At 38.4% G+C, this 12,352-nt stretch overlaps 1 non-coding gene across 1 annotated transcript; it reads left to right on the forward strand.

Moving 5' to 3' along the window:
• The first annotated feature begins 809 nt into the window (after positions 1 to 809).
• On the forward strand, positions 810 to 914 carry LOC123845166 (small nucleolar RNA U13). The gene has a single exon (XR_006790999.1). It is a non-coding gene; the product is annotated as a small nucleolar RNA U13 (small nucleolar RNA).
• The last annotated feature ends 11,438 nt before the right edge of the window (positions 915 to 12,352 follow it).

Below are 12,352 nucleotides of genomic sequence, written 5' to 3' on the forward strand. Positions count from 1 at the left end.
ACCCCTGGGTGGTTCACTTGGTTATGCGTCTGCTTTTGGCTGGGGCCCTAATCTCAGGGTCCTGGGATTGAGCCCCACATCTGACTCCGTGCGTAGCAGGGAGCTGGCTTCTCCCTCTGCCTGCCACTTCCCCTGCTTGTTTTCTCGCTCTCTCATTCTCTCTGACCAAAAAAAAAAAAAAAAAAAAAAAAGGCAGAGGTGGGAGGGGGCACTGAGCTGACTCAATCAGTTGAGCGCGCGACTCTTGATTTTGGGGTTGTAAGTTCAAGTCCCATGTTGGATGAAGAGATTACTTAAAAAATTAAAAATTAAATAAAATAGGGGTGCCTGGACTCAGTTAAGTGTCTGACTCTTGATTTCAGCTCAGGGTTGTGAGATCCAGCCCCGTGAGATTGAGCCCTGAGTCAGGCTCTGTGCTGAGCATGGAGCCTGCTTAAGATTCTCTCTCTTCCTCTCCCTTTGCCCCTCCCCCCCCAGCTTGTGCCCTCTCTCTCTCCTAAAAAAATATATATATAAATAAAATTTTAAAAATAAAACAAAGGCAGAGGTGGGAGAAAAGCTGTTTACTGATTATAATTACTGACTCAGCACATTTAATAGAGCAGTTACACCATTTATTTAAAAAGTAATTATTACACCACCTATGGAGTATTCTTTCCAAAACAAAAAAAATTAATTTTGAACCTGAATTTAATCAAGCCTCTTGAACTAACTAGCAGATTATGGGAAAGATGGGAGATGGAAGAACTTGTTAATGACACCAGGAGAATGCCATCAACCAACAGAATATTAGAAATGCCACAGGACAGAACCTTTTGTTGTTCACAAGTGTGATGATTGGGGTTCAGCCACCGTGTGAAATGTGCCTCCCTCAAACCTTGTCACAACATAATTGGCACCTTACCCATCTGATGTGAAAAGGAAAAAAAAATCCCACAGGACAAAATCCCTTTTCTCTTCAACAAACACATGACTTAAAAGAAAAAAGAGAAGGAATTGTCATAAGTTAAAAGAAACCTAAGAGAATGTCTAAATATGTAATGTGTGCACTGTGTTGGAATTTTTATTAGAACAACTGTAAAAAGATATTTCTGAGACAATCAGGGAAAGCTGAACTTGCATTGGATATTAAATATATTAAGGAATTTTTATGAATTTGGGAGGGCACGATAATGCTATTATGCTTTTTTTCTTGTAAGTTCTCATGCCCTAGAGAAACATTCTAAGGTATTTATAAGTGAAGAGATATGATGTCTGGGATTCATTTTTAAATACTGTAGGATAAAAGAAAGTAAAGTGTGAATTTGAGGGGAGGATCAATGAAAAAAGAATAGTAGAATGGGAATAACTGTTGAAGCTAGGTGATGTGTACATGAATGCTTCATTATACTATTCTATTTTTGTATATGTACAACTTTCTATGGGGCGCCTGGGTGGCTCAGTTAATTAAGTGTCTGACTCTTGATTTCAGCTCAGGTCATGATCTTGAGGGTCCTGGGACGGAGCCTCAAGTTGGGCCCCCCCCTCAGTGGGAAGTCTGCTTCTCTCTCTCTCTCTTCCTCTTCCCTCTACCCTTCCCCCTGCTTGTGCTCTCTCTCTCTAAAACAAATAGATAAGTCTTAAAACTTTTTTTTCTATGGTAAAAAGTTAAAAAATTAAAAATTAAATTAAAAAGCTATTTAGATATCAAATATTTTTATTTTTATTTTCTTAAGGTCTGTGGTGTAGCAGAATGGTAAAAAGTTCAAGTGTAGGAGTTAAACTTAGTTTTGAATACTGGCTACAACTGTTATCAGTTATGTGACCTTAGGCAAGCCACTTAACTTCCTAAGCCCCATTTTCCCCATCTGCCAAAATGGGAATAATACCAATGCCTATTATTGTTGCTGCAAGGGTTTAATGAGATAATACATATAAAACTTAACAGAGCACAGGATTGCTGCAAGTATTAGAGAAATCAGTAATGTCTGCAAGGGGGCACAGAGTAAGTGCTAATATTAGCTTAATCAGATTTCATTTTCACTTCTCTCTCTGTTTAAGCTACTATCTTTGATATCATAGTTGCCTTGTTACTTTTAAGTCTGAAAACTGCCATGCTGATGTGAAATGTGCTTAGGCAGAAATCCTCAGGGGTGGGGAACTGGTTTTATATCTCCTCACCTTGGAATCCATCCAGACTTAACCTTTGATCAGTTGGAGTTCTATGATTGCAAGTCACAGAAAACAATTCTGAATAACTTAAGATGGAAAAAAAGAAATCTTACAGCATACAAGGACAGTCTGGACCTGGGAAGGCAGAATTAGGGCAAGCTCAGGAACCAGAAACACTCTAGTAGAGATCTGAGTAACATAAAGCCATAATGTTTAAATTCCTCAGGTCACTACAGTCAGGACGAATGGACTTGAATTATTTGAAATCTCTGTATCACTTTGCTCAAGGTTTCAGTTTCAGAGACAGCGTGGCTGAGTGGCCCCGTTTGGGTCACATGCCCATCCGTGGGTTGGAATGGGGAAGTGGATTGGGTACCTCTAGTGACTGTATCTGGTGATGGACGGATTGATATCTGTGTCAGACCCCTAGTTGTTCCATAATGACCATTTTTCTGTTCTTCCATGGAAATAGGGTTTTAGCTGGCCAACTACCTGCCCAGCCAAATACTCCATTTCCTAACCTCCCTAGAAGCTCCATGAGGCCATGTGATAAAAGTAGAAATATGGGGCATTTCCAGGTTCTGCCCTTAATAGAATTGGAGATATGCTCCTCCTTCCCATGGCTGAAAGAAAAGTACAGTTGCAACAGCTACCTTGGACCTGTGTATGACAGGAATAGGGCCACAAGATTTAGGAAATAAAAATACAGGATGCCCAGTTAAATTCGAATTTCAGATAAACAAGGAAATCTTTTTTAAAAAACTTAAGTATGTCCCAAGCGACTTTTGAAGACAGAGAAGTTCAACATAAATTGTTAAGTGAGAATAGAGCAGGGAGCTGAATAGTATGGATGCACTGTATGTTAATGACCTGTAGGCTAGTATATGTTTAGAAAAGAGTCATTTATGTTTAAATATGACCATTCTGACTGTGATATGAACAATGATTTAGAGAGGAATGAGAGGAAGAGAGGCAAGAGATAATGGTGGCCTAGACCAGTTGGCAGCATTAAGAATGGAAAAGAATAGACAGTTGGTGATATACATTGAATATAAATACATGTGTTTTGGGGATATACTAAATAATTACCAGTGGTTTTCACAGGGTGGGCAGAGAGTAAAAAGATGTGGGAATTTCACATTCTAAGTCATATAACTTCAATAGGAAAGATTGATATTTTTGACTTCCTAGAAATAAGAAAAATTCTGTATGTTTAAAAGTACCATGAAAAGCTAAAAGATGAAGGCAAAGTTGGAAAAATCAATTATAAAATATATTCTGGACAAAGGATTAATATTCCTAATATATAAAGTGCTCCTACAAATCCAAAGGACAGAGATCAGCATACTAGTAGTAAATGAGCAAAAGACATGAAAAGTCACAAAAGAAATGCATTATTTCCAATCAACTGAAAACATTCTACCTTGTTAATCAGAACAGAAGTGCATATGACAACTAGATAGTATTTTCTTCCTAAATTGGCTTTTTTTTTTTTTTTTTGAAAAGAACAATCTCAATGTTATGTTATGCAATTTCCTTGAGTAAGGTTATCAGAGAATGGGATTTGGGTTTGGAAGTTTAGTTTGTCTGCAGTGAAGTAGCTTTGGATGATGACAAATCCAAAGGTAGTCCCCAGAGTAGGTCACACTTTATGAATGGGCTTACTGTGGCCGATGAATTGGGAGATCACCGTATCAGGTGGGTTATTAATGTCTAACACAAGTAACAGTAACTATCTGTTATTGAGTATTGAAAATGTGCCACTGGCACATTCTAAAGGCTCACAAAATTCTCCTAGAGGAGGTGCTAATGTCCTTCACGTCCTACCAGGAAAAAGCCCAAGTCTTAGAGAAGTTAAATAACCTGCTAGCTTTTCCGCATTTACATAGGTGGCCATACTGTACTTCATTCACGCATACAATATTAATTAAACATCAAGTATTAGGCAATCGCATTAGAAATGTAAGTACAGTAGTGAACAAAATCCTTCTTTTTGTGTAGCTGATCAGCTAGAGAGAGACAGAGATAGGTAAGTAGGCAATTATAATGTAGCACCCTATGCCATCTCTAAGAAACACACCTCAAACTGGGGGAGGGGGGGTATCAGAGCTGCCTTGTACCGGCTTTTACCGCTCACAAGGGCTGATTGTTCCAGCAGCATTATTCGTAATTGCCCCAAAGTGGGAACAATCAATGTTCATCGACTGATAAATGGATACATAAATGTTGTATATCTATACAGTGAAATATTATTCAGGAATACAAAGAAATGAAGTATTGATATATGCTACAACCCATATGGACCTTGAAAACATGTGCTAAGTGAAAGAAAGCACACACACACACACACACAGAGCATATTGTATGATTCCATTTATGTGACATGTCCAGAAGAAGCAAATCTATAAAGATGGAAAATAAATTAGCAGTTGCCTAGGACAGGGACAGGGAGATGGTTGGAGGTTAGTGAATGTTAATAAGTACAAGGTTTCATTTTGGGGTGATGAAAATGTTTGAAAATTGAGGGTTGTGGTTGCAGATGCACAAATCTGAATATATTAAAACTGATGAACTGTCTGTTTAAATGGGTGAATTGTGTAATGTGTGAATTATATTTTAATAGAAGTTATTTTAAAACAAGTTGATTATGAACATCTCTTCCCAAATTGCATTCAATGACATGTTGGTGGGAGTAGAGTTGCCAGATTTAGCAAGTAAAAATATAGGACAACCAGTTAAATTTGAATTTCAGATAAACAGCAAATACTTTTTTTTTTTTTAAAGATTTTATTTATTTATTTGACAGAAAGACACAGTGAGAGAAGGAACACAAGTAGGGGGAGAGGGAGAGGGAGAAGCAGGCTTCCCGCTGAGCAGGGAGCCTGATGCAGGGCTCGATCCCAGGACCCTGGGACCATGACCTGAGCCGAAGGCAGATGTCCAACGACTGAGCCACCCAGGTGCCCCAGCAAATACTTTTTAAATATAAGCATGTTCCATGCAATATTTGGGACATATTTATATCAAAAATGATTCTTGTTTATCTGAAGTTCAGATTTAACTGGGTGTCCTGCATTTTACCTTGAAATCCAGGTAGGAGTATTGACACAGCAGAAATCAGTAAATGCTACAAATCAGACTCCACTCCCCTCCCCAGAGAGCTCATTGTTAAGCATCTGCCATCACACCATTGCCTAAGCTGTTAAAAAAAGAAAGACTGTAAGTCAAAGGATGTAAAAAATATACTAAGCAAATACTAACCAATACAAAGGTAGCATGACTATATTCATATCAGACAAAATTTTAAAGCAAAAAGCACTACTGTGATAAGGATAGTCACATTGACAGAAGATTAATTTCATTGAGATTTAATAATTCAGGGGCACCTGCGTGGCTCAGTTGGTTAAGCATCTGCCTTCGGCTCAGGTCATGATCTCAGGGTCCTGGGATTGAGCCTGGCATCAGGCTTCCTGTTCAGTGGGGAGTCTGCTTCTCTCTCAGCCTGACACTCCCCCTGCTTGTGCTCTCTCACTCTCTCTCTCTCTCTCAAATAAATAAAGTCTTTAAAAAAATTTTAAAAAAGAGAGATTTAACAATTCAAGGTTCTATGGGCCTCCTAGCACAGCTTTAGAATACTTAAAATGAAAGTTGCCAGGTCTGCAAGGAGACTCAACAAATCCATTACCATAATGGAGACTTTGATATCTCTGTATCAATAATTAATAGGTCAATCATAAAAGATATCAATAGAACTATAGAAGATCTGAAAAATACAACTAACAAGCTTGATCTAATAAACACATGTAGACCCCCATACCCCACAACTGAATTACATATATTCCTGTCAGATGCCCATAAAACACTTATGTAAAAACTTACTAGGCCAAAAAACAAGTTTGAGTAACTTTTTTTTTTTTTAAAGATTTTATTTATTTATTTTGAGAGAGAGAATGAGAGAGAACACATGAGAGGGGATAGGGTCAGAGGGCAAAGCAGACTCCCTGCCGAGCAGGGAGCCCGATGCGGGACTCGATGCAGGACTCAATGCGGGACTCGATCCAGGGACTCCAGGATCATGACCTGAGCCGAAGGCAGTCTCTTAACCAACTGAGCCACCCAGGTGCCCAAGTTTGAGTAACTTTTTAAAGAACTGGTATATCCAGGGCCACCTAGGTGGCTCCGTCAGTTGAGCGTCCAACTGTTGGTTTCAGCTTGGGTCATGATCTTGGGGTTGTGGGATCTGGCCCAGAGTCAGGCTCCATGTTCCGCATGGGGTCTGCTTGAGATTCTCTCCCTCTTCCTTAGCCCCTCCCCCCGCTCACACTCACACTCTCTTTCTCTCCTTCTGAAAAAAAAAATGAATAAATAAAAAATTAAAAAAAAATAGCTGGTATACACAGATCATATTCTCTAAATACAATGTGATTGAGTTAGAAATACATGTTAAAAGATTTTTTAAAATATTACATGATTGGAAATATTATAAACATACTTATTAAAGCAACATGTCTCAGAGAAGAAATTGTAATGGAAATTTAAAAATACTTAAACTTGGATGGTAATAAAAATATACATCAAACATTCTGGAAAGGAATTCTTAGAGGAAAATGCATAATTCTCTGGGTTTTGTTTTTTTTTTTTAAGATTTTTAATTTTTTATTTGACAGAGAAAGAGAGAGAGAGAGTACAAGCAAGGGTAGTGGCAGAGGGACAGGGAGAAGCAGGCTCCCTGCTCAGCAGAGAGCCCGATGTGGGGCTCCATCCCAGGACCCTGGGATCATGACCTGAGCCGAAGGCAGATGCTTAACCATCTGAGCCACCCAGGCACCCCTGTTCTTATATTAGAAAGAAAAGTATACCAAAAGGTTAATGAGCTACACTAATCTCAAATCTATGAGATTGGAAGAGAGATCAAAAGAATAAAATGAGGGGCACCTGGGTGGCTCAGTCAGTTGAGTGCCCCACTCTTGGTTTCAGGCTCAGGTCACGATCTCAGGGTCATGAGATCAAGCCCATGTCACGCTCTGCATGGAGTCTGCTTGGGATTCTCTCTGCCCCTCCTGTCCCATCTCTGTCTCTGTATGTGTGTGTCTCTCTCTCAAATAAATAAATAAATCTTAAAAAAAGAATAAAACCAAAGATAGTGAGGAAAAAGGGGAAATAATATAACTATTATATTCAATATTATTTCAATATATAATTCAATATTATATTGAATATAATAATGAAATAATAATGATGAACAGAAATCAAAAGGAAAGAATGCACAAATGAACAAATTTAGGGAAAGTGATTGAAATAATAAAAAAATTGAATTGGTATTTTAACATCTTCCCATGCATGAAAGGAAACCTACCAAGCCCAGACAATTTTATTGATGAGTTCTAATACACTTTCAAGGGATAGAAAATGAGGAGAAACAGTCCCTGACTCATTTTCTGAAGTTGGGTATAATGGTGATACGAAAAATAGACAAGTTCAGTGTAAGAAATGCAATTTATAAGCCCTTGCACTTAAGAACACAGATGCCAAAATCCTAAAACAAAATATTAGCAAACTGAATACCGTAAGACATAGACAAAGACTATATAACTTTGCCAAGTTGATTATAAGGATTCAGGGTTGGTTCAACATTAGAAAATCAACTCGTGTATGGGGAACCTGGGTGGCTCAGTCAGTTAAGTGTCCGACTGTTGATGTCAGCTCAGGTTATGATCTCAGAGTTGTGAGGTCAAGCCCCCCGTCAGGCCCCACGCTGGGCATGGAGCCTGCTTAAGATTCTCTGCCTCTCTCCCTCATTCCTCCCCCCTCAAAAAAAAGAAAAGAAGGATAATCAGTGTGATTTGCTACATCAAGAGATTAAAGGCAATATGATCATCTCAATAGATATAGAAAAAAACATTCAATAAAGTTATTACTTTTTTTTAAGTTTTTATTTATTTAAGTAATCTCTACACCCAAAGTGGGGCTCAAATTCATGACCCTGAGATTAAGAGTTGCATGCTCCTCCAACTGAGCCAGCCAGGTGCCCCTCCTTTACTTTTTCTTAAAATGTTACATATACATTTTATATACAATGTGTTGTTGGCAAACTATAGCCTGTGGGTCAAATCTTGCCTGCTGCCTGTTTTTGTGCAGCTAGAAACTAAGAATTGTTTCAACATTAACTAGTTTAAAAAAAAAAGAATATTTATCACACATGAAAACTATGTGAAATTCTAATTGCAGTGTCCACAAATAAAGTTTTATTAGAACACAGTTATGCCCATTTCTTTAGGTATTGTCTATGGCTGTTTCACAATACAACAGCAGAATTGAGTAGTTGACCCAGAGACGATATGACCTGCAAGTCCTAAAGTATTTATTATCTGGCTCTTTACAGAGAAAGTTCTCCAATCCCTGCTATAAAGCTCATGAGTGTATTGTAACAAATAGAAATAAAATCATAGCATAAAAATATTAAGCTTTAAAAAGTTATGGGGTCTTTGTCTGATTTTGGGATCAAGGTAATGCTGGCCTCATAAAATGAGTTTGGAAGTTTTCCTTCCATTTCTATTTTTTGGAAGAAATGGGCAGAAGACATGAAGAGACATTTTTCTAAAGAAGACATCCAAATGGGCAGCAGACACATGAAAAAGTGCTCAACATCCCTTGGCATCAGGGAAATATAAATCAAAACCTCAATGAGACACCACCTCACACCAGTCAGAATGGCTAAAATTAACAAGTCAGGAAACGACAGATGTTGGCGGGGATGTGGAGAAAGGGGAACGCTTCTACACTGTTGGTGGGAATGCAAGCTGGTGCAGCCACTCTGGAAAAGAGTGTGGGGGTTCCTCAAAAAGTTAAAAATAGAGCTACCCTATGACCTAGCAATTGCACTATGAGTATTTACCCCAAAGATACAAATGTACTGATCCGAAGGGGTATGTGCACCCCAATGTTTATAGCAGCAATGTTCACAATAGCCAAACTATAGCAAGAGCCAAGATGTCCATCAACAGATGAATGGTTAAAGAAGATGTGGTATATATATACAATGGGATATTATGCAGCCGTCAAACCCCCCCCAAATCTTGCTATTTGCAATGTGGAGGGTATTATGCTAAGTGAAATAAGTCAATCAGAGGAAGACATGTATCATATGATCTCACTGATGTGAGGAATTCTTAATCTCAGGAAACAAACTGAGGATTGCTGGAGTGGTGGGGGGTGGGAGGGATGGGATGGCTGGTGATAGACATTGGGGAGGGTATGTGCTATGGTGAGCGCTGTGAATTGTGTAAGACTGATGAATCACAGACCTGTACCTCTGAAACAAATAATACATTAGATGTTAAAAAAAAAAAAAAAGATAGTAGGAAGGGAAAAATGAAGGGGGGGATATTGGAGGGGGAGATGAACCATGAGAGACTATGGACTCTGAGAAACAAACTGAGGGTTCTAGAGGGGAGGGGGGTGGGGGGATGGGTTAGCCTGGTGATGGGTATTAAGGAGGCATGTACTGAATGGAGCACTGGGTGTTATACGCAAACAATGAATCATGGAACACTGCATCAAAAACTAATGATGTAAGGTGTGGTGATTAACATAACATAATAAAATAAAATTTTTAAAAAAGTTATGGGAGTTATTATCTTATTTTAGCGATGCCTATAGACTAGAAATTTGATTTTACAAGTTTCTATGCTACAGACTGAATGAAATACTCTATGTGTATGGGTTTTTTGAGGATGCAAGGAATCATTTAAGAGACACATTTTCTTATTATGGTATGAAGTGAAGTCTATAATTGAGACAGCAAAATGTTTATACATGATTGTCAACTTGGATTTATCTCATTAAATTCCTTCTTTTCATATAATTATCAAACGTTTTGGACTGACTTGAGTTAATATATTATTGGTCAAGTGATTTAAGATGATTTAGGTGATAGCCTTAAAAATACTATGTCAAAAATATGACCTGATCATCACAGTAGATCCCAGCAAGGGGGATTAGTGGCTGGAAAATGTAGGGGAGGAAAATTGTTTTTCCTCTACTCCCTTAAGTTCAGTGCCTGGAGCCCTGCAAATTGAAATGACCAAAGACAGATAAACGAGAGAAGGTTTATTTTATATGTGTATGAGAGTCCTCACAGAAATGAAGTGAAGGCCCCAAAGAGGAGATCAGACCCAAAGGCTTATATATCATTTTAACAAAGAGCAATACATTTGTGGAGAAGGGACAAGACAAAGGAAAAGGGATTTGAGCTTCTAGAAAGATGGAAGATAACGGCATTTTGCAAAGTTTGTCACACAGATTCCTCTGGTACCAGTCTCTGGTCTGGTAAGAGTCGAGCTGTCTCCAGTGATTCAGAGTCCCAGGGATTAAGCGTTGTTTTTCTCTTCCTGGTACAGGAAAAGGAGACATCTTTATGAATGGCAAAGTTCATCCTGCTTTTAGCTAGATGGGAGAGGGCAGAGAGTTTTTTTTCCTATAACTGTAGTTTCTTAATTGCCTTTGATTCAAAATAATCATTATGCCACAGTGGCATATTTTGGGGTGGCATATTCTGGTCATCTTCAACGAGTGGCTGCCTGAGGTAGGATTTATCTTGTGAATTTCACAATCTGGATCTGGTGTCTCCACCCCCCCTGCCCCCCCCCCCCGCCCTCTTCAGAGAAAACACATTTCTTCTCCACTTTCATCTTGAAAATGGGCTAACAGATTTTCTGCAGTTGCTGCTTGTTTTTCTACCTCATCATATGTCATTTCTAGTAATCTCTCTGTAGAAGGTTGGGCAGGAAATTTCTTCTATTTAAGCACCACTATTGAGGGCTTGGGTATCCTTCAGGTAACCACAGTTTGGTTTACTTTTTAATTTAATATGGGCCTATTTATTTTACATTTTTTCAAATTTTCCTCTTAAAACAGTTTGTGTTCTTAAAGCCAAAGTGAACCATATCCTTCTTTGATTTTACTCATTTATTAATTCAACACAGGTTTTTGAGTACCTATTATGTGCCAGGCACTATTTCAGGTATTGGGGATCCTATAATGTACAAAAGGGGGAAAATACTCTGCCTTTATATTCTCATGGAGGGAATAGACAATAAACAAGATATATATGTAAAATATGTAATATTAGAGTGACAAATGGTAAAAACGGCTATAAGAAAAAAAAAAAGGAAAAAAGAAAGAAAAAAATGACTGTAAGAGTAGATGATAAATTGTAGAAAACCAGACAGTGATTGATATGAATAATCTGTAAGTGATAGCAATGTAAATAACCTTGTCCCCTAGAAATGCAAATGTTTTGTGTCTGGTAGAAGAGATTACAACCCAAAGATTAGATTTATTGCCCTGTGGGGTATTAATCAATTTTTATGTAATTTAGTAATCTTATTCCAGCATTTTTTCCCTCAGTGACTAGAAATATTTTGTCTGTCCTATGCTCTATGGTTTATCACTTTTCTGGCTCTCTCATTAATGAGGTAAACATCTCTTTGACTCTATATATGTACTCTGAGCATCATGGTTTTTAACTTTCTGAAAATTCTATGTAGAATTGGTTTATTGAGCTCTGACTTCCCAACCATCTTTAATGAAAAACCAAAAACTGGGGCGCCTGGGTGGCTCAGATCGTTAAGCGTCTGCCTTCGGCTCAGGTCATGATCCCAGGGTCCTGGGATCGAGCCCTACATCGGGCTCCTGGCTCAGCAAGGAGCCTGCTTCTCCCTCTCCCTCTGCCTCTCTCCCTGCTCATGCTCTCTCTCTCTCTCTCCCTGTATCTCTGTGTCTCAAATAAATAAATTAAAAAAAAAAAAAAGAAAAAAAACCAAAAACTAAAAAATACATATATTTCAAAATACGTATGTTAAAAAAATAAAACTAGAAATTAAAAAAAAACCCTTGTGGGTTGATTTTTAATATTCTAATGTTGATGGAATATTAGGCATTACGAATGGAGATCATGAAGACCATACAGTTATAAGTGATGAAAGATTATAAGGAATGTTTTTAAAATATATATATAGTATTAGGGGCACCTGGGTGGCTCAGTTGGTTAAGTGTCTGACTTCAGCTCAGGTCATGGTCTCAGGGTCCTGGGATTGAGCCCTGCCTCAAGCCCTCATCAGGCTCCATGCTCAGCGGGGAGTCTGCTTGTCCCAATCCCTCTCTTTCTTCCTCCCCTCCCCTCATGCTCTCTCTGTCCCTC

This window comes from Mirounga angustirostris, unplaced genomic scaffold, assembly GCF_029215605.1.
Source record: "Mirounga angustirostris isolate CCGP_5_RB_7025 unplaced genomic scaffold, mMirAng1.0.hap1 SCAF_5, whole genome shotgun sequence".
Classification (NCBI taxonomy): Eukaryota; Metazoa; Chordata; class Mammalia; order Carnivora; family Phocidae; genus Mirounga; species Mirounga angustirostris.